The 24283-nt window shown below is 42.1% G+C and overlaps 1 pseudogene across 1 annotated transcript in view; it reads right to left on the minus strand.

Moving 5' to 3' along the window:
* Positions 1-979: 979 nt before the first annotated feature.
* The window catches only part of LOC147033321 (O-phosphoseryl-tRNA(Sec) selenium transferase-like), a 31651-nt pseudogene continuing 8347 nt past the window's right edge, over positions 980-24283 (minus strand). Inside the window, exons 5-12 of the transcript XR_015055530.1 lie at positions 21503-21661; positions 16752-16905; positions 16298-16400; positions 15118-15247; positions 8208-8299; positions 5510-5603; positions 2805-2898; positions 980-2698 (exon numbers count right to left, since the gene is read on the minus strand). The product of XR_015055530.1 is annotated as an O-phosphoseryl-tRNA(Sec) selenium transferase-like (transcript). The remainder of the gene's footprint in view (positions 2699-2804; positions 2899-5509; positions 5604-8207; positions 8300-15117; positions 15248-16297; positions 16401-16751; positions 16906-21502; positions 21662-24283) is intronic.

A 24283-nucleotide genomic window follows, 5' to 3' on the forward strand; every position in this document is an offset into this window, starting at 1 on the left:
GTTTCATTACCAACCAAAGTCCCGTTGGTTAAGGGTCATTGGAAAGGCAATATTACACTGTTTAATGCTCCTTCGTCACATGACCTTATTAAGGAAGAAATCTCCCTGTGGATTATCCGAATCCCAGAATTTGGAAACATTTGAAACTGGTGGGAGGGCTTTAAGTTGAGAATAAAAAAAGTTGTTTAGTTTAGGGAGAGCAACGAGGTGATGCAAAAATAGAATTTTTTCTCTCCTGTCCCAAAAACTGCAGCGTCTTTATGCCCTTCAAAGCAATGGTTTTGAAGTGGGGAAGGACATTTAATTTGTTAAAAACAGCATAGCTGCTTATTTCTAGAGTCAAGAAGACCAGATTGTTTTCCGCAGCCCCTTGAGCACAGTTCTACCCCTTCTTTCGGAGACCGATAAAACGGTGTGTGCAACCTTCGGCGTGTTAGCGCTCATATCTCAAATACATTAAAACTCGCTGAAACTTGGTATATAATCAGCCAATATATCTAATTAAGGGCTTTGGAAACATGACACCGAAGTGCCATACTTTTTGCTTTTCTGCTAGTTTTTGCTCATTAATCTATTAGCTGAGCTCTGTTCTTGTGTGGTACAAATATGTAACGGCGGTGTTGGAAGGAGACTCCTGCAGCAATCAAGGGAAGTGTGAAGCACCCTTCCCTATATATGGAATGGTTTCTCAGTCTGCAACTTTAACACAGGCACTGAAAATTCCAACTGGGGGGAAGGGGGTTGTGGGTTACCCCACAGAATATGCATTTGTTTCTTCCATGAAACCACAGACACTTAATGAAACTTGACCACAACCTTCATCACCCATGATCTACCAAAGTTTGTTCACTAAATACCCTGCAAAAGGATTCCAGCCCAATAAGTGGTTAAACAAGGAATAAAATATCGGTTTGAAATCGTTAAAAACGGTTTAAGAAGGAGGAAACACAAAACGGAGACGAGAATCAGGATAAAAAATAAATAAAACACACACACACACACACACACACACACACACACACACACACACACACACACACACACACACACACACACACACACACACACACACACACACACACACACACACACACACACACACACACACACACACACACACACACACACACACACACACACACACAACAGTAACAATGAAGAAAAGAAAGAAACCATCAAGCTCCCTCAGCATACTGACTATGGCCCAACATGTTCCATGCAGATGTGCCACGATTCCTTAATTATGTCGATACAACAAAATTGTCGCACGAGTCTGCAGTGGGCACGGAAAGCCCCCAGGCGATTTAAAACAGACTCATTGCCAGGGAGCCACAACACTGTGGAAGAAAATAATTATATTAATGTACTCTCAATTATAATTGTTGCTGGTACTTTATAAATTTAAATTTTATGCTATAGTCAAATTGGCTGTCAGTTATGTTTCCCTTTACCCAAGAGTCATTTGACCCACATATTGATAAAAGGAATGTCTTGCAATGAAACAGGGTGACCTGGTTGATAACACTGCAACTTTTGCCATGATTGTCATTCTCTCTTTCACCCAGTGGACACATATTGCAGTTTGTGTTCTTTTGCCTAATGCTTATCAGCTCAGCCTGCAGTTGAGTTGCCAAATGTCTCCCCTCCCATTTACTAGCATGTATCCTCTTATTGTGCCACTGGAGTGTTTGAAATGTGAAAAACATTTTGTGGCACAACATGCAGGGCCCAGCATTCAGAAAACGGAAAGGCAAATGCCATCCTGACCAACAGCCTCCTTTTTTTTTTTTTTTCAAGAAAAAGATTTTTAAGATTGTTAAAAAAAATCCAGAAGTTTAGCGCTACCTAAGCAGTCTTGTATACATCATCCTTATACACTGTAACAAGACAATGTCACTGTTTAGGAGACCTGGAGGCTTTATCACCAGAAGTGTCAATTGGCATCTTCTTCACCCCGACCCTCTGACATGCCGCGCCCCCTCATGCTTTTTCAATACAGCACATCAATATCTCATGTCAATTGCTTAATCCGCTTTTCGCTTCGTGTGTGCAGGGCAATGACAGAAAGGACTGGACAAAGGCTTTTATAGCATCCAACTTCTGCCATGGTGCCAACAAAGACCGTTTGATTTTATAAGGAAATCTGCCGTCATGTTATAAACCAACAAGTTAACAGATAGAGGTCCCACAATGCAGGACTTGTCTATTAAATATATTTTTGGTACCAAGAGTTAGACAAGGGACTTGCATCATACGCTCCACATGCCTACCCCACCTTGCAGGGATTATATTGCAAATTATTACAATCAGCATTGTGCTGTTCCTGATTAAAAACATCCCAGCAGGGAATGCAGAAGCTAACCTGGAAGAACCACAGGACTTAATTTATTCTTGTTCATTCGACCACAAGGAGTCTCACTTCAAAGAGTTCTCACATGATATTTCTGGGAGAACTTCATGTTGAATTTCTGTGAATGTACTATCGGCTTCATTCCCCAAATCTTTTTCAATGTGTCTTCTTCCCATGAGACTTGATAGGCAATGGTCAAGGCATATTATAAAGTGATCCACATCCTTTTGCGTTATACCGATAGATGCAGCCGCATTCAAATAGGCACAAGGATAGTGTGAACTGTGAGCTCCAAATCCCTCAAACTTGTATCCTCCAACAACAGATTCAATTCCCCGTGAAATCACCCTGCAAAGAGGAGCAAGATTGGATAACGTGAAGCCCTTGAGGGTCAGTACCTGCTGTGAAAGGGATCTGAAAACAGTGAGCAAACATGCCACTCTGTAGGCCTCACCTTGCTCCAGAAACATGTCGCGTGAATAGCATCGAGCCCAAGCGTGTCACCCCAGACATGCCCAGTTTGCACTCCAGGTTGGATAGTGACAATGCTGCCAGAAAGAAGGAAATTGTTTGTCAATATCAGTTTTAACCTTTTGAACCCCCGCGACCATTTTACCAGCCGCTATTCAAACCTCATGTACCCGAGTGGCTGGATTTTTCTCCAGGGAGCCCAGGGTGGGGGAGCCGAAAGTCCAAGGAGCTCAAGGTTCAAAAGGTTAAATAATTATAATCACCTTCATTGGGGGATTATAAAAATATACCTTCTGATGAAAAAATTAGAGCTAAATCCATTTGTTCATGAATATAAAATAAATTATCTACAAAGTTTGTAAACATTTTGAATTGAAATGTACATGAATGTGGAAAACAGCCAATGTGACATCAAACAACTTTCAGCCTTCGCTTTCGTATCTAATGTGTGAAAGCTCAATTTGTGTTTGTTTGTATATACTGCTTGTATATGTGTGTGTTTATAATAATTATATATATATATATATATATATATATCTATATATATCTATATATATCTATATATATAAAGAAAGACCCACCCACATCTCTCAGCTGTGAATGCGGGGAATAGCTAATCAGCTCTCACCTAATAGATGTGGGTGGGTCTTTATTTACATATTAACTGCTTTAGACGTTTGCACGTGGTACATGCTTGAGAGCCTCATTGGTATGCATTGCTGTCTGCGCTATCGCTGATGATTCGCCAATCAGTGATGAAACCGGTCCGGTAGCTGAGGGGGTGTACAGCATTGGAATTGCCATGTGTGAACGTCTTTGTAGTTGAGGAACTCTGGGAAGGGATTGAAATAGCACTCAGCACTTACCTTGCGCAAGTCTTCTTGGGTTGCTTTATGCAGCTATTTTGGCTAGAGGAGCATGGGAGGGGTCAATCATATAAATAAAATCTTTGCAAATATGCATCATATAGCACCACTCAGTACTACAAATAATCATCTTAAGCAAAGAAAGTTTAAACAACCTGATAATATACATGATGGTGGTATTGAAACCTGAGTGAGAATAATTTGAAATTTTGAAAATGTTTAACATCACTAATTTTAAGCAGAGGTTCAAAGCATCCAACACCGAGCTTCACAGAGAAGCGGAAGTGATTTTTTGCTCACGCAATTATAAGCAGCAAGGATGATTGATGAAGGTGATGCTCGCCGACTTCCAAGCAGGTGGAAGATGACCGAGCAAATTATAGTGAATAGAGAAAAATGGTTGTGAAGCAGATGTTGTCTTTTGATTAAATCCATCAGCCAAATGACGGATACTTTTGCTAGTCAAGAGATACAACAGAAAAACTGAGAAATATCAAAGCTCTCAAAATACACAGCATTCTGCAGAATTCTCAAGTTATAAAAGCAATTAAAAACTTGAGGTTAAATCACTTATTGGTTTGTGGTGAATGCACCAAAACATGTTTTCTGAAGTTATGCAGGACATGAAAATGAAAACTAAAATGAAAACTATATTTTGTTTGCAACATAGAAGTTTAAATGACAAAGTTTGGAAAATGTCAAACATCTTTCTACACGTTTAAAATCACAAAATGTCAACTCACAACTTTCATTCTTTTAATCCTTTTCAAGAGTTCAAAACATAAAATCTCTGAGAAACAACAAAGATGTCCCAAATAAATCCCAACAGTGCTGACTTGATCTCATGTTACAAAACCAAAACCTTAACCTGGTGGTGACTTCACGGTGAGGGTGCTGGCTTGGGATCCTAGGGTCCTGAGTTCAAGCCCTGTTGGCCGCTGAATTAACACCAGGGAGTTGACTCAACCTGTCATCCTTCTGAGGTCGGCGAAACGAGTTCCAGTGCAGCAGCCAAAAGGAAGCACACGAAGGGAAGGGGTATCAACGGGTTTATTAAATCTGGTATTGTTGCGGCGCAGGTATGATCGGCCGAATGGCCTCCTTAATTCCTTGTAAACCCTTGTATGTTGATGGCTGACAAGTTTGTGGTGACTGCAGAAGAACCTTTCATGAAGGTGGAGAGAACAAGAAAAAGTTAGATGTTGTGACGCCATACTAATGTATTTTGTTTTTGTAATCAGAAATCTAGACCTATGGAGGAGCAAAATGATGGAGGGCAGCAAGCTCACAAATTGGAAAAAGAGCAAAAGGGAAGAAGCAGACAAGTGGATGAAGGGCAAAAATAAAATGAGTGTGAGGGTTTCAGTGAACATAGAAGAGAATGGGTTGGTATTGGAGAAAACAGTCAGATGTGACAATGGACTTTTGAAAGGTGAAGGAGGGGTATGATCTAACAGGTACAGTCCTACAGACAGTCAGTCCCACAGACAAGGAATGGAGGAGAGCGTTCGTGGCCAATTGGAGATGGTCACCAGATATGGGATTCTGAAAGTGCAACCTGGACTGGCTCAGAACAAGGTCAGAAGTAAGGCCATAGAAACCAAAGACCACCAACCTGCCTTCGATTGGCAAAAGCAGACCTTGGGACCCGGTCCCCTGAGGATGTGCCAATAACTTAAAAGCATTGCACTTGTTCACCTCTTCGGGAGTAAGATGGGAATCAGCTGAACCAACCAAGAGTGGGGACCCAGTCTACATAAAACATTAATATAACATCCAAGGTACAAAAATATTTCCTCTCATCTGCAGTGAACACTCGTACCAAGTGAGACGGGGTTGTGGGGCGTGTGCAGAACTCTTTCTCCATGCTTGGTTGCCATTTCAACAAGCTGTGCCTTCAGATAATTAAACAACTCCTGCAAAAGATGCAAGAAAGCAAGCAATTTTACATCCATGTTATATTTCAGAACAAAGCACACTCTCCATGCATTCAAGTTTGCCTGCGTGGAAGGCACCCCATGTTGGTCAGAATTCCTGCAGCAAGTGCTCGTTTGACAAAGGGGTTTCATGATCACGTGAGCACAAGTGTTTGTAACCCCTTTTCGGAATGATCATAATCGGCTGTCTCCAACTCCTTGTCACCCTGGATCCTTGTGTCTGTCTCTTCACTCCGTGTTTAACTCTCAAATTATGCCAATCGTCCTTTCACACCATACAACTGCACTTCAACATGGCACATCAACACGAGTTACTGTGGGCCTGGGAAGTCACTCTGGAGAGATGACGTGGCAGTGTGCCACACGTCTGCTACTTCAGTACTATGAGCGCATACGAGACGTGGTTGGGGTGGGGGCGGGCGAGGGAGAGGGAACTGGCTATGCAAGGCAGCGATGCTTGGACACACCAGGGAGAGGCAGAGAGACCATGGTGAGCGCAAGAATGAGAGACCCAGGGAGACATCACAGTGAAGAGATGCAGGAAAAGACAGCAGACCAAAAGACTCCAGGGGAATGCCAGACAAGACACGGTGAACTGGTGAGGGTCTGCAAGGCAAAAATGGGTCTGAAGAGCGAGCATGCTGCAAAGCACGTGTCTGCCAAGCCTGTGTCATGCCTCCGGATTCTCACCACAGGAAAGACCGCCCACACTTAGCAATTTTTCTGTTCATCCTGTGTCCCTGCCCAAGCCAGCTAAGAATAGACCAAAAATAGTCATGGAAACTGTTACCATCTAAGTCAGTGGTTCCCAACCTGTGGTACGCGAGGGCCTTCCAGGTGGTTCGCGAGCACTTTCGGGCTCAACCTTTAAATAAAATTAAAAAAAAAAAAAAAACAACAACTGCTATCAACTACTTGTCTACGTTCGCTTCACACAGAATAATACTGCGAAGATTGAGCCACTGCTGAGCCAGGAGCTATCCAGTACAACGAAAGGAAAGGGTGTTTTCAACCTTTTGGATAATTTATTCAAGCATAATGAACTGGATTGGGGAAAGTTGGTCGGATACACGACAGATGGGGCTCAGTCTATGCTCGGTAGAAAGTCAGGGCTTCAAGCCCATGTGAAAGCTGTCACCAAATGCCACCGGTGTCCATTGTTTCATACACAGATTCGCCCTTAGCTCAAAGGTACTCCTTCCGAATTTGTTATCATGCTTGAACCGATTAATCAAAATAGTTAAATTCGTCAAAACATCCGCCCTGAATACTTGGCTGTTCAAACTGCTCTGTGAAGATCTTGGCTCCGACCACACCTGTCTCCTCTACCACACAGAGGTTCGCTGGCTCTCCCGGGGGAATACGACGAGGCGTCTCTTTGAACTGAGGGATGAACTCATATTCTTCACAGAGAAAGAATACGATTTTCAAAAAGATCTGGATGACGAGGAGTTTATCTCAAGGTTGGCCTACCTGTCGGACATTTTTGGGGTCTTCAACCACTTAAACCTGTCGTTCCAAGGGCCCAACTGCGTTGTCTCAGACCTCATCTCGAAGCTGGGAGCGTTTGTCCGGAAGTTGGACCTCTGGATCAAGAACGTGGAGAGCAAACGCTACGGAATGTTCGAACTCCTGACTACCCTTGAGAGTGAGCCCAATGATGAATTTTCCCAAGAAATCGTCCGTCACCTCTCACTGCTCAAGACTGAGTTGATGCATTACTTCCCAGACATTACATGTTGTGCCTACATCACCAATCCGTTTTCCGTTGAATCAGGCGATCTGCCTATCAGGACCGGGGAACAAGAGGAGCTCATAGATATCCAGGCTGACGAGACAGCAAAGACGAAGCACAAGGAATGCTCTCCTATGAACTTATGGATGACCATGGCCTCCTCGTACCCGACACTAGCCCGTCACGCTGTTCCCCAGCTACTGATTTTCCCCTCTACGTGGGAGTGCGAGCAGGGATTCTCAGCCATGATGACCATCAAGTCAAAGAGCCGGAACCGTCTTGCTGCGCCCGGGCATGATTTCCGATGTGCTGTGAGCAAAGTTATGCCCCGCATCGACCAGCTGGTGGAGAAGAAACAGATGCAGCCCTCGCATTAAATTTTGTTCTTTGTTGACAGTTAGTTCATTTGTGTGTTCTAGTTGTGAATAAATTGATATCTTATCGAATTGAGTTTTTCTGGAACCAGGTGGTACACGGCAACGGTATGGGACCTCCAAGTGGTACTCTATCAGAAAAAGGGTGGGAACCACTGATCTAAGTGATCAGGTTTCTCAATGTCACTTTTATTCTGGTTCCTTACTGTGCCCAATCCCTATTATTTAAACTTGTTGCCTTTAATGTGCATTTTCAGCCACATGATCATCCTGCAGCTTAACCAGATCCCTCTCAACCTATACATGCATGTCAAAACTGCCGCACAGTGAAATTAATAAATCCTAACACTGCACCATGGAATTGCTACTTCGGAGTTCATCCCCAGCAGTCACGTGTCTGGGTGACTGAGTATTACACGATACACATTTTTTTGGGGTCGACTTGATTTCAATGGTATGTAAATGGAATCTTACTTTTCGTTCCTGCAGGGCACGTCTCCATCCTGAAACTCCAAGTGAAAGGAGACTGAGCAGTAGGTCCAGGGAAGGAGTGGCTGAACCTCGTCCTGAAGAACAAGCATAGCGATACAATGAAAACTTTGAAATTTATGATCCACATTTGCTATAAAAGTAGTTAAACAAGTCTGGAGACGGCGATGGTTCACGAGCAATGTACACAGTTCGCCTTTTTTATTTTTTGACCTTCGATGGGACGCCACGGGCAAACTGGCGGGAATCGGGAAAAATGTAAATGATGAAAGTTGTAGTACTCGAAGAGCACTACTTGCATACCAACTTTCATTCAAAACAGTTGAAAACCCTAGGAGCTCGATGCCCAATTTGATTTTTTTGACATTTTCTAAGTTCGTGACCTTGTGACGAAAATGAAAAATCGAGCTCCGTGGGGCTATGCAGGTGCCATTGGGCTAACCAAATAGCGAAACACGTCAGATTCGACAAACCCCCAAGGAGAAGATGCAAATTGAAATCGGCTTCCCCCTAAAAACACGTTTTTTGGGCGTGGCTCCGCCCATAATGGGCGCACCACGCCCATTTTCAGGAAAACACAACTAGATCATGATATAAACCTCCCACCAAAATTTTGTCAGGATCGGATCAAAACCCACGAAGCTATGCTCAGGACAGACAGACAGACACACAGACACACAACAATAACAAATATAGTGGTCACTTATTTTTTTTGTGAACCAATTAGCACCATCACATCTGCTGCTCGATTATTTTTGTTGACATTTAAAATCCATGTCCATTTTCTTGAGCACTTAAAAAAAAAAAAAATTTTAAGGTGTTGATACAAATTTCTCATTTAAAAATTCCACTAATCTGCTTTCTCTTCAGCTTCTTCGTAAATTTATGACATCTTCTTTACCATCCTTTTTGGGTGGGGGTGGGGGTGGGGGTGAGGTGGTATTTAACCCACTTTTGTCATGCAATTTATTGGATTTGCACTAAGAAATTCTTCCAATTGATCATCGATTGCTTGCACTTCATGACGTTTTAAAGATCGAAACAATAAAACCGTCATTTTGGAGAACATGTACCAACAAAGTCGATTACTTACATTCTAGTAGGTGTGTGTGTGTGTGTGTGTGTGTGTGTGTGTGTGTGTGTGTGTGTGTGTGTGTGTGTGTGTGTGTGTGTGTGTGTGTGTGTGTGTGTGTGTGTTAAACAGCCCACAATAATTTTCATCTTCAAGGAATTTGAATGAGACGAATTGAGTTTTTTTTCCAAGGTTTCTATTCAACATGACACCAATGAAGATCTATTTAATTTTTTTTTTTTTTAATAATTAAAAAAAAAAAAAAAAAAAATCAGGGAAGAATGAAAACCCATTAGTCCAGTTGCCAGGTTGAGTACCTTGTTGTTGTGAGAAGTGTATTGTTTTTTGATTGTTTCATACTCGCATGGGTCTATAGAAAAAAATTTAGCTTGGTTGCCGGAGTGGAAACCTTGGGGAACTCCGATAATTATTTGTATAAATCCAAGATGGCCACCGCAGATGGAGGTGAGGAATCGATTTCTGAGGTCAGTTGTGTGGTTTAGGGTCAAATTCAGGGTCAAAGGTCAAGCTCAATGTCATTTTTGGACTATTGAGGGGTTTAAAACTTTTTGACCCCTGCATCAACTGCAGATCACTCCGACTCGATAGTTGATGAACGATCCCATTGATTCTAATCTCACCTCTTCTTCTTTTCAGAGAAACATATGATGGCTGACTCAAGGTGTCTTCTTCCGGTGTGTCACGGAGGTGGAGAAGAAACAAAATTCACTGAGATCGGGATCAAGAAGCTCATCTCCTGCGCCAAATCCCGTGGAGATGGGGACCTGCAGGCTAAGCTACAGAACATTATTGATGTTGGTGGAGATGCGGCAAGCATAGCCTGCCACAAAGGTTGCTACTGTACTTATACATCAAAAGAGAAAATTGAGAGAGTGAGAAAGTCACAGAAAAGAAAGGCTGAAGATGAGGGTGCAAGGACAACTACAAGGCTTCATACAAAGGTAGCTGACAAAGGTGTGTTTGAATACAAACGTGATTGTATGTTCTGTAGTGAGGAATGTTTACCCATCGATGATAGACACCCAGAAAGATGAGACCACGTTCGTGAGTATATGACCAAAGAACGTTTTGACACAGAACGTAACCCACTCCCAACTATGAAATATATGCTCCTTGATGTTGCTGAGCAGCGTAATGATGATGTCACTAAAAGGGTCAAGTTACACCTTACTTTTGTTTCTGATATACCTTCTGCTGAGTGCAAGTACCACGTCTGCTGCTATAACAGTTTCACGAAAGTCCCCACATATGCTGATTTGCCAACCAAGTGCAGATGAAAATGCTCTGAAGGAAGTCATTAAGTACATGAACCGAGAAAGGTCCAGAATATGGAATAGTGTTGAACTGCATTCCCTGTACTCGGATCTAGGTGGCAAGCTCACTCGATGTGACATGTTTAACAAGTTGACTGACTGCATGAGTAAGGATGTTATCGTTGTTCGGGTAGATGGCTGTGCTACCATTGTTGGTTTCTGTGAGTCCGTTGCTAAAAGTCTCGAGTTAGTTAAGGGAGACGATATGGATGAGAGGAGCATTTCTTCCATGGTGAGGCAGATCAAGCATGAGGCACGGTCGGTCAAGGACAACAGTGCCAATTACGACCTATCAGAGTTTACACAGGCCAACACAATCAAGGCGACCAGCCCAAGTTTGTTGAAGTTGGTTTCGGACCTGGTCTCCGGTGGTAAAGTGACCAAGAAATCTCTGAGCCTGAGCCAGTCAATTCAGAATCACGTTACAGGTACCAGAAATCAGACAACATTAGGACTGGCCGTCAAACTGTTGCACCGGCACGGCAGTTCTGAACTTCTCAAACTCCTTCATGAGCATGGCTTCACGACCTCGTACGATGAGGCCCTGAGATTCCAAAAATCGGCCGCTCGTCTACGAGGTGACAAGGCACAGGTTCTCCACCAGTTCCTGGGGTTGTGTAGAACCGTCGGCGTCATCTTCGCGTGGTTTGACAACTTCGATCTCCAGGTATTCACACCCAATGGTCGACGCACTACCCATGTCCTCTCACATGAATTCCAGCAACCTCATCCCGCAGGTATGCTGGAGTATGGCCACGCTAAGCCAGGGATGCAGACCAGACTCGCAAAAATATGCTGACCAGCAGGCTCCACCTGAACTTGACATCACGAAGTATGGGTGGAAAATAAAAGATGGCACCCCAGTACCAGCAACCTCCGACCAGCCCCCAGGACCCCAAGATCTTATGGATGTAGTGCGGTGCAGCTGTAAGGCGGCGGTGAAGGTGTGCGGCACTGAACGTTGCAGCTGTCACCATGGAAACATAGCATGCACTGTGTACTGCGCTTGTGTTTGTAGTGACGCCTGCTTCAACCAGTTCAAGACAGGAGACGAAGACCAAGATGAAGTGGAAGAGGAAGATGACGAGGAAACTGAACATCTTGATCTTGCATTCGGCTCTGATGATGAATGGGAGTGATCGCCTTAATGAATAAACGCTTGACTACCATCGCTCTGAAAATTTCATGATTATATTATTTCATTTTTGGCAGAAAATGACCTTGAACTTGACCTGAATTTAACCCCAAATCACAAATTGACCTCAGAAATCGATTCCTCAGGTCAAAATTATACGGAAAAGAGGCATCACATGTGATTGAAAGTTAATTGGTTGAAAAGTTATATTCCACCTCCGTCCGTGGTGGCCATCTTGGATTTATGCAAAGTAGCGGAGTTCCCCAAGGTTGCCGCTCCGGCAACCAAGCCAAATTTTCTCTTTAGACCCATGTGAGTACGAAACCATCAAAAAAACAATACACTTCTCATTACAACAAGGTTGAGTACAGAACATATACGGGTGGCAAACGGACTACATGATGAATTTATAATTTAAAGTCAATGCAACTTTGCAGAAGTTTCATAAAACATTATTTCTTACTCCAGCATTTTCAACACTGATTATACAAGGTCTGCCATTAAAAAAGGAAGGAAAATTGTGACGACTATAGAGACAGATAAGTTATTATAATAATGGTAAGTGTTTGTATAATCCTCACGTTTCAAGACTGAAACCAAGTGCTCAATATGACCTCCATCTGATTGTCTTATACGAAGCAACAAGTAAAAATATGCATCACTTTCTGAAGGGTGTCTTGCACAACTCCTGAGATAATCGGATTAACAACATCTTTGAAATCAGCAGTTGTGGTTTGTTTAAACTGAATCGCTCATTTTGACTCGTCCACATCTATATACTGTAATGGAGCCAAGTGTTTATGATCTCCTCAGAGACAAAGCGTCAATGGTCAACAAAACTCAGCTATATTGAACTTGGTAGATGACTCTGGATCGCTATACTTTCTAGCTCACTATCACGAGTGAATGAGCAAAAATTAGGGGGATTTAAAAAGTGAAGCCGAGGCTGCCGAGTAGTAGCTCGGCAGCTTTCACTTATGGGTTTGTTGCATGATCGATGTCCATATCATCATGTATAGGTACATCACCAAACACGATTGGTCCAGTGCTATCACGTGCCGACCACAGAACAGACCAATGATGGCAGGTTCTTTGTTTTGTTTTTACTATAATGAAGCTTAAGTGTTTGTCATCTCCTCCGAGACGAAGCATCAATGGTCCAAGAAACTCAGCGATATTATACTTGGTATACATGACTATCGCTATACTTTTTAACTCACAAGCAAAAATGTACACATTTGCTCATTATCGCATGTTACTGTACATTTTCAAAAAAAATGCTGTGACAACATATCAGTGTCTCCACGTGACTATCTTCAATTACAACCCCATGAAAGCCACTGAGGAATCAACGCCTCATTCGCAAAAAAAAAAGACACGTGAAAAAGGAACGAAATCACGACTGCAGATCTTCAAACCACGAAGGACAACAAAATCACGTGACCACCACCACCTCTGCCACCCGCCCATGGGACGGGTAATCTACTAGTAAAGTAAATGGAGCGGTGACAAGGGGATCAGAGAGGGGTTGGGAGGAGGGAGGAGGTGGCGGCAAGGGAATTCAGCTCTGACTGAAACCTTAGCCAAGCGAGACATTCAAACGACTTCGGAATTTTTTTGGCTTGGTTCGGGCGAGGCAGCTTGGCTGACTCCAGACTGACTCTTAACACGAAAATGAAACGGCTTGCTTTGAATGATTGAGAAAAAAAAATTTACAAAAAATAAAATAACACATAATGTTGAATTTGGAAAGACCATTAAAAACAAGAGCATTAAGAGAAGTTTATCATTTCATTTCAGCTCAACAAAGACACTTGTACCAAGAACCATGTTCCAAATTATTATTTGTGAATATACTCAATGGAAATGAATGTTATAAGAAAATGAAGTTATTCCCTCAAGTAGAACATGGACAAATATTCGTTGGTTCACTCTTTGAGTAGAATGAAAATATGAAAGGGAAGAAGTGCTTCAATCAGTAAGTCTCAATCTTTCATAGTCTCAATTTTACATTTGCTTGTATGGGAGGGAAGGGGATAGGTGGGGAGAAAATCAGTCTCAATTTTACATTTGCTTGTATGGGAGGGAAGGGGATAGGTGGGGAGAAAATCAGTCTCAATTTGACATTTGCTTGCATGGGAGGGAAGGAGATAGGTGGAGAGAAAATCAGTCTCAATTTTACATTTGCTTGTATGGGAGGGAAGGGGATAGGTGGGGAGAAAATCACTCCTATTTTGGGCTTTTGGGGCTTGAGTCAGAAAGTTTTTCCCTTTCCCCCCATTCATTTGAATGGGAGTCCCAGAAACCCTATTTATCATCTACTCATGTGCAAAGTTTCAAAATTTTTTTTCCTTGGTGCGGTTTCAAAGTTTTTCCATTTTTCCATTTTTCCAACATGGCTGCCACACCACATGACCCATGACATCATAATTATCAATAACACATTCTAAACGAGTAGTCGCTCCTGTGGTGACAATTTTGTCTCAATCCGATAAGCGTTTGCTGAGTAAAACACCAAGTTCTGTGCGAACACACAGACAAACAAAGACCCAAATATGCAATACCTTCCTCTTCGGTGAGGGTAATAATGCTATTTATGAATTTCAGTGCCGATGTGATGCCAGGTCCACAGGCCATACACCCCAAAGACTGGGAGACCGGATCAAGCAGCACATTCCATTGGCAATTCGCAACAATCAAGACACAGGGTGCACACAACCAATTCTCGCATGGAAGAACCAAACAAAAATGCTTGTTGAAAAAAAGTGATTCTGCAATTGGCCAGTATGAATTCACAGATAACTAACACACCAAGTGGTTTCAGATTGTGGCTCATGTATGTAGCGTGACATTTCTGGGACACACAGGCTCCTGTTCATCGTTAACAAAAGGTTTGTACAAACACTTCACTTGTATTGACCATGACACAGCATTGTAGGAAGTCTTAGGGTCCCTCACTGTCATGATGTATATTGATGTCAGGAGCAGTCCTAATAGCCAATCAGGAAACAAGGTCTGAGCATCAATAGTTTTGAGTCTGTATATCCGTTATTCTCATGTGTGCTCTGACGAGTGCAAGATTCAAAGCTTCGGCAGTCTGTTCTTCCATTTGCAATATTTTGATATTGTTCCACCAAGCGATTATTCATCGATTTGAAAAAAAACGGACAGAAAATTCATACCATCTTCTGTGATGATTTTCATTTAAAAAAAAAAACAAAAAAAAAAAATCTGAATTTTGTAAGGAAAAAGTCCAATGTCTTTCAGGGCCTGAGGTTATGGGTTCCACATCTTGGAAGATTATTCTCCCCGATACGAAAATAAATAAAAAAATTGGCTCAAAGAAGCACTTACCTGGATATGTCTAGGCAATTTCGCTCACAAATCCAGAATCAAACCCAGCAATGATAGCACCACCGACAGGCACCATGAAGTTCTTGTCGAGAGACTGCACAAAAGCATCTACCCGACCAACACGTGCCGCCTAAAAGGAGAAAGGAAGTGGAGAGATGGGGGAGAATGGTGCATTAAAAATAAAATGAAATAATTTTTTTTTTTAAAACAATGCTGGGGTACAGGCTCTGAGTTTTGAAATTATTCCAATGTCATGCTGGGGCCATTAAAGAATATTCACACGCGAGTTCCCTTACATGGCACTTCAATACAGGAGGCAACTGAAAGCATCTCAAAATTCAAATGCCCCCGCTTCCGCTTTATACATGAACTTGACAAAAACAACAGCTAAACTAGAACAGCACGCGGAAGAGCATGTAGCTCCACCATGCTGAACAGTTTCCGTTTTGAATCCCACTGATGCGCAGGATCTGAATCTGTACCTTTGCCAAAATCTAATCGGATTGTTCTCGTCACCGACTGAACTCCTCAACCAAGTTCGCATAGTCCATCTACAACTTATTGAAATGTCGTACTACATATCGTTTTTGGTCTCATCTCTCAATGGTTAAGAAGCACTTAAAAAAAAATTGTCAGATCCAGATCTTCAACAAAATCGAATCAATTAGTCCTCGTCACACACCCAACCTGTCTACCAAATTTCATCGGAATCTGTCCATATCTTCTTGAGATATCCTACTCACAAACAATCAAATGGACAAGCAGATAGGAATAAAAACATGACATACATCCACATTCGGTGGAGGAGGTAAAAAGGTCACAAGGTATGTAATGGTGAAGAAAGCACATTCACATTTACATTTATATGCAGAGACCACGACTCATGGAAGTTTCCATGCATCATTAATGCAAAGGTGCTCTCCTTTTCTCCCTCCTTGCATTCAGAGACAAGGTTTCAGGCCTAGTTTTTATCCAGAGATCCAATGCTCATCGTGCAGTTTATATATCAACCTCATGCAAGAAAACAGTATTAGGAGAGACCTTCATATGAAGACCATTAGCAGACAATGGAGAAATGAATACAATCAGGGATTTGATCCTAGGATCTCAGACTAATAAGTGAAGTGCTCGCATGCAAAACAAACAAGGGCCACATATTCCAGGGAAAAGCAAGGGTCACCTGCTCAAGAAGGTGCATGCACTTTGACAGATGCAACCCGTAAGCGTTATTGATGATGTGTGGAATGTCATAACGCTTGCACACAGTAGCAAGTTCTTCAAGACTGCAGAAGTGGTGGGTGGGGTGGGAAATAAATCAAATTCCTTGGTGAGATTTAACTCAAGACTATTACAATCAGTTAGGTCGTAAGGAATGATTCATGTGGTTCATGAAAATAATAGTATATTGATACTTTAGAGAGAGCAGATGGCATGAGTTCGACAAAAAATAAAATTGCGAATAAAAGGAATAAATAAGGTGTTCAAGACCCAAATATAAAGCAACCTCGTTTCAATGCCGGCAAACCAATGTTAAATTAAATACAGGTGTGAAATTGAATTAAATAAACCTGACTTTTTACCCCCTTTCCCGTGCCCCATTCGCTCAACAATGGTCCCAACATACCCAACAATACCTGTCAGCAGCCCGAGGGGCAAAGCATGACGTGGTGGAATGTACGCACAGGACATTCTCCACTCCATGTTCTTGGATCTTCTGCTCTACTGCCTCCACATCAGTCCTCAACTCATCTCCATCCAACCTATCCTCCACAATCACCACCTGGTATCCTGAGCCATTGCATGACCACCATCAACACATGCACTGTAGTCACAAAACCAAACTGCCATAATTGCAAGGACTTTTTCTAGAATTTAGACTTGGTGGGATTCAATTTTTAAATTGGTAAATGTCGATAAAAGTCTATTTCGGATCATACATTGTGACAAAAAAAAGTTTTCCCTCATTGACTAGCGAAATTTATACAAAAGGGAGAATGTTTTTTGTTTTTTTAAAGAATGTTAAAATCTTAAGATTAAGAGTTCCATTAATGTGCAAAAATTACAAGCGAGTTTCCATTGAAATTATTAAGAAATAAAAATCCAATTCTACCAAGTTTACCGACAAGAAATATACAAAACTCTTTTCCATTAAAAGGCTCCAGTACAACAATATTAAGTTCACACAAGATGACCCGTGAACCCGTTGGGTTCCCATAGTGACAGCGGTGGATAAAAAAAAACTCATTTGAAAAAAATAAAATAAAATTACCCCCGTGTGGGGGTGATGGTCATCTCTATAATACCACAAGTTCTCAATGTTCAGTTCAGGTAACCGCGAAACAGTCTAAACTAACCGTTTCGATTGAAATAGTTCACAGAGATACACTAGGATAATACTACTAATGACAATAAATAAATATGTATTGTTCATTTAGTACCCGGATTAACACATCAGAATCATCAGTAAGTGTAATACGTGGTTTTCCGGTCCATCCACTCTCTGGGGACATTTTACTTCCGGTTGTAGAAAGAAACGAAAAAAATAGGCTTAGCTCTCAGAGATTATGATAATCCTGTAGATTAATTATTCTTCACTGATTATAATGCAACTTTCAGAATGAAAATTGGTCAAGTATTTATAGAGATATTGAGGTTTGAAAAATCGTTAGATCTAGCAAATTCATTAATTATTAATTCCACAGAAGTTTCGTGACACTGCACAAAGTAACATGTCAGGTATGAAAAAAACATTTTGTATGCCAGATTCATTAATTCATTAATTATGGAATGTACTCATTGATATATTAAACAGAAAGCCCGAAGCATGCAGCATAATTTATCACTTATCCCCTCATCCGGGATCCGTGGCCTCGCCCCACAGCCTGCAGCCCTATGTCCGCCGGTGATTATGTTAGATATCGGCACGATCGAGAGGAGCCTGCGAATCATCCCTGCTGATGCACTGAATTGATGCAATCGTTCGGCCAGAATATTCGTCGTCAAGATGTTGTGTGATTAAATCACCAATACAGTCACTCGAATTTATACCGCCAACATACTTCTTAACAATCACCTTCGCCCCAGAAACCACAGTCAATCTGAACCACGCTGGCCACTGCTCAGACGCCATGACCGGATTACTGTGCAGTTCTACTAGGCAGTTTGGTTAAAGATGACTTGGCATTTTAGCGCGCGCGCACGAAATTATATTTTGAAAATAAATGCCAATGTTTACATTTCGGGTTTTGAAACTTTTGCACCTTCGGCGGAAAATGTATATATATAAAAGGCTAAAAATGTGTTTTATATTTATATTTCATTTCTCCTTCCTTCCTTCTTTGCGAATCGCATCGGTGTTTTTGGCCATCTTCCAGATCACGTGACGATGAAACGGGAAAGAAATTCAAAAATCTGTCCGGTTAGATACAAGATAATATTTTCTACTATCATAATCAATAAACAGTTGCCGAATATCTTGTAAAATGGCAGACTCGATAGGTTTTGAAAATGGCGATTTATATAACTTACGTGACCTCGTGACCTCGTCCCTGACCTTGAACCTGGACAAAAGTTATATCGTTGTGCAACACTCATTGACCTCTACCCACATACTAAGTTTCATCAAGATCGGAAAGAAAAATTTTTGACGGACGTACGTACGGACATTTGGTCCGGGTTTGTTAGGTCATCTTGGTAGAGATGACCTAATAAAAAGGGATAGCTCCAGCGAACTATACCGCTGAGGTAGTTTGCATTGATCAAATTCTCCCGAAGTGTTCTTCACCGAATCGGGAATTGATTTTTAAATAATTTTTTCGTTGCCCGATTTGAATAAAACTTGATACTGCACACCGCAGGAGAATTGTAATTTGGGCCAATTTTTTTTGCACTATCGTGTATCGTTTTGGCTGTATTTTGGGAACATACATACAAACATACATATTTTCAAGATGAGAGTTTTAGTAATACATTAGACGACCCGTGAACCCGTTGGGTTCCTGTTGTGACAGCAGTTGATTAAAAAAATCATTAAAAAAAAAATTAAAAAAATAGCTCCAGCGAACTCTACCGCTGAGGTTGTTTGCATTGATCAAATTCTCCCCAAGAGTACTTGACTGAATTGGAAATTGATTTTTTCATAAATTTTTCGTTGCCCGATTTGAACGCAACTTGAAACTGCACACCGCAGGAGAATGGTGAATAAGATGGGCCAAAATTTTTTGCGCTATCGTGTACCGTTTTGGCTGTATTTCAGGAACATACATGCATACAAGATGAGAGTTTTAGAAATATATAGAAGAAAATAATATAGATAGATGAGGAGGAAAAACATTGAAAACTCCAGGCTGAAACGGATGAGGACAAGCAAGAGCATCCTCTCTATTTTGAAAAAGGAACTTAAAGGAATAACAAGTATGGAAATTAACATGTCAACATGATGTGCTGTCGGATACCGCTATTCGCAGGGGATACGTTCTTGAGAAATGCTGCGAATGTCAGGGCATTGTTGTTGTTCATTTGTACTTTTTTTTAACATGGTCAAGACACGTGGAAGAGAGATTACACAGAACAAATCAGGACAACATAACAAAGGGAACAGTAGGCGAAAGAGGAACACCAACAGCAGGGCAGAGGGAAAAAATAGACAAAAACACACACAAGGGATGCAGGTAACAATGAGAGGAGAGGGAGAACACAAAGGGTGGACAATATGGATAAATCATCAAATTGTGTTTGACCAGTTTGTGATTTTGTCAAGGTCTGAGGAGAGGGAAGAGTCTGCTGCCTATCTGTCAGAAGGATGAGGGATGAGGGATGTCACGGCAGAGAGTGTAGTCATCAGCAAATATATAAGGAGGATTTTCCAGAGTCAGTGAGATCATTGATGAAGATAAGGAATAATATGGCGCCAAGAACACTGCCTTGGGGTACTTCAATCTTAACAGGAGAGGAGATGAAAGGGTGCCGTTGAGAGCCACATGTTGTTTTCTGAGAGTGGAAGAAGTCAGTAAGCCATGTGTGGAGTTGGCCTTGGATTGCATAGGCAGACAGTTTTTGAGCAAGGCAGGAAAGTCATCTTCTTGCATATGGCAGCTTGGCTGCCAGGTAGCTATAATTTTGTTGGGGAACGACTATGCCGCTGATGCTGTGCCCCGATACCAGTTCACTGGTACTCATTTCACTGACCTTGGAAGGATGACAGGCTGAGTCTACCCCACCTGGTGTTAATTCAGCCACCAATGAGGCTCAAACTCAGGACCCTAACACCCCAAATCAGCCACCCTCACCACCAAGCCAACACCAGGCTTGAGCAAAGCACGATTCCAGACTGTATCGAAAGCTCGAGATATGTCCAGATAGACGGCCGTGATCTCATGTCTAATATTGAGGGCCTCCATCCATTGTTAGGAGAGTAGAAGGAACATCTCCAAGGTAGAGTGACCTGGTCTGGATCCAAGTTGATGATCTGAGATGAGGTTGTTGGAGAAAAGGAATGATTTTATGTCAACTGCGATGAAGGATTCTATGACCTTGCTGATGATTGGAAGTACAGTAAGCTAATTGGGCTGTAGTTAAGGGGATCTGTTTTTGCACCTTTTTACCTCCACTACCGAAGGTGAAGGATGTTATGTTTTCACCCCTTTGTCTGTCTGTCTTTGTTTGTTTGTCTGTCTGTGTGCAGGATATTTCAAAAAGTTGTGGATGGATTTGGATGAAATTTTGTGGACAGGTTGGGTGTGCGACAAGAAATAATTGATTCAATTTTGGTGAACGACACCACTGATGACACCTGCAACCTCTGCCAGGCCACTCCATACACAACAAAAACACATTATTGAAGACTGTGCTGTCCTGGCTGCACTTAGATAAGAGCATATAATCATAAATGCGAGGGATCTCTGGGTCGCGCCTTGGAGATTGATCGGCTATCTCCGTGCTGTGAGCTTGTTGAAGCAGAACTGACCAGGGCAACATAACATGAACCTTTCTGCTGCTCCCTTATTAGGGAACGGGTGTACTCGTAGTATAAAATACAGTTTGCTAGTTTGTTCAGCAAAAACCCCTGCATCACCTTTGTGACATCCCTGTACCTGCCCCAATGTTCACCCCAAAAATGAAGTCGAGAAACTGGAATACTTAATTAATGTGATGCTGATATGCTGCTGGCATGATGATCCAAATGGCATCTGCTGCATCAAAGTTCCTTGTACTTTGATAAAAGTAAGCTCCAACGGCAAGCATCAAACATCAACAAACTTCCAAGATCAAAGTCTGCCTGTTACTAATGACATTGGCACAAGCTTTTTGCAGTATTTATAAAGTGTTTGATAATAATCAGGATAATCATTAAAAAAAAGAAATCATTTTGTAATAAGCATCATACCTGCAGTCAGCATTGCCTGAAAGCATGACTTCTGGTCAATACGTGGCCAGATGATGACCTTTGCCTGCGGCCTGTGCTGTCGCAGAGTCAAGAACACGAGCATCAATGCCATTCCCGTCGCCATGGGAACCACAATGCATGCCGCCGTCCTTCGCACTCCTGGTCACATGACACCAAGGCTTATGATATGGCAATATTAAAGTACTGTATTGACTTATTCCTTCTGTGGATGCTACAACTGGTGAATACTCCCATTTAAAACAGCTTCGACATAATGATAACCAAACACTAAAATGCATCAGGTAAAGAAAGTGCATTGAAAAAACAATTTTAAAAAGGATAAAAGTTCAACTGTCTTGACGCATGAGGTCAGGTGACCACTGGTCAGGCAGGAGAGCCTCGAGAAATGCGTTTCTCACCTCCAAGCCATTTAACCTGGGTTTTCATCTCCCATTGGAAAGACGTCAATTAAACTGGATGTCCCATGTTCTACCATTATTTAAAAAAATAAAAAAAATCCCTCGGTTACATAAGTATGGAAATAAACATTTCAACAACACGATGTGCTGTCGGACACCGCTATTCGCCATTCGCTATAATGTATCAAACGAAGATAGCTATAATGTACGTCTTTCACGAAGAGGTGAGTTAACACCTGAACAGATTACAAAATCTGCACGAAAATGCAGTGGCACGGAATCGGTGGAAGTCATGCCTCAGCGATGATGGAATGCAATCCGACATCACTGGTGACACGTTAGGTTAATTAAATGAAGCATTTGCTCAAAATACTTTTCAAGCAATATGGAGTCAAACAGTTACACAGGCACAGCCATAAGCCTCGTACGTCAACTTGGTGACGTCATGATGGCAAACCATGCAGTCAAGGAAGCCAGATTTTTGAGCTTCTTTCTCGGTGCTATGTGGCATTGCTGCTGTTAAATTTGATGGCGAGCACTCTATTTTCTCCCAACACAACGCCTCTTCCTTCCTTGCACCTTACAGACACTGCACAATACGATTAATATGCTTTTAATGAGTTAAACAAGAATTGTAGCAAAATAAAACTAGAAAGACCAATCAAAGATTGCAGACCCTCGCCGGGACATATTTTGTGTGGTTTTGTAGCACAGCAAGTCCTCGCTTCACATCGTCCCACTCAAACATCGTTTAGTCATCAAATGACTGATCTATTAGAGAACATTGTTGTTTAAAGCCGTTCACCGTTCCGTGATAAAGTGGTTTTATCACTGATTTAGTACCAAACTGATGGTTTTCATCGTTTAAAAAAAAATGGGGTATAAACCATACCATACATGACGGTGTATAAACCGTACTACAAATATTGGTGTGTAAACCCATCCAGAGCATGTACAGTGTGGGTCTTGTATACACCGAGCTGTGCAATGACATCGGTGGGTCCTGGGCTGACGTTACTCAGGTGTGCATAAATGGTGTGTGGAGGAAGTTGTGGCCTGGATGTCAATGAGTTCAAAGGACTAAACGATGTTGTCCTCGCTATGAAGAAAGTTATCCTCGGGTAGGCCAATAAAGAGGGTTTTGATGAGGTGGAAGAAGCCGACGTAACACAACTTCTGCAATCACACGTAGAAGAGCTAACCGATGAAGATCTGAAACAACTGGGGATGATAGTCAATTGTTTGTTTAAAATTATTTCAAACTTTTCCCTCTATGGAAAGTCTTTTGTCTGACGATAAAAAATTTTTCCCTGTTACCGAACCCACGCCGCCTTATTTACATTAATTCTTCTGGGGAAATTAGATTCGCTTAAAGTCACATTACTACAACGTTAACCGAGGACCGACGGTACATATTTCACATTCTGAATGCACCATACATACTTTATAAATGTACTCACATTCTAAATTGTTCTTTTAAGTTTTCCGTGTGGAGTGCGGGGTTCACGAGGGGGTTTCTCTTGGACCCACTTCCCTGACCTCTGAACCGAACCTGAAGCCGACAAGCCACAGATACCCTTAGCCCAGCGGGTTGCTAAGGAACCATGGACGCCGGGTGGGGAAACTGGATTTAGCAGGGTTCCCATGTCCAGCGCCGCGTTACCTTTCCTGGTGACCAAATTACCTCAACTGGGGAAACCGCGCTCTCAACGTCCCACCTCATCTACTTAATTGGTACGGCTGAGGGAAATTGTCGGTGGGGCGATGGCTATCTGGCGTAGCGAATCAGTGGGGCACAACTTGCCGTCTATTTATTACACGCTCTGTCGATCCAATGGAGAAAGGGACAATCAAGCAGGTTTGCAAAGTCTTCATTCTCATTGCAAAAAAGGGACAAATTTACAGGCACAAGCATTTACAAATGCAGAATCGCAAAGAAAAGAAAATATCCGTTTAGGACATAAAGATCTCCTTATACAACTGGCCTTAAACAAAACACAGACAGGTACCACATTCATCCAGGAAAATGACATAATAGGGGACAGAAATAAAGAAAAAGTTGTGGTGTGTTCGCAGCCCTTTCTCACTCGTACTTTGGCAGCTTTGGCCCCCATGGGTCTCAGCGAGGTGTCAAACAGGTGAGAGAGACGCAGGTGTGAGGTGCACTGTCGCACAGTATTGTATGATATTGTGTTGTACTTAGCTGTGAAAAGAACTGTTGGGGGTCTCGTGTCATTCGTTGATATTCCACAATAGGCGAGCCCCAGGATGTATGTGCTGAAAGACGCAAGGTTATATTGTGCGTGTGCAAGACGTGTAAGAAATCAGTTCTACCAGCTTGGTCAGCGCCCACTCCACCTGG

Source organism: Eptatretus burgeri, chromosome 2 (assembly GCF_056783735.1).
Source record: "Eptatretus burgeri isolate ZD-2024b chromosome 2, Ebu_testis_v1, whole genome shotgun sequence".
NCBI lineage: Eukaryota > Metazoa > Chordata > Myxini > Myxiniformes > Myxinidae > Eptatretus > Eptatretus burgeri.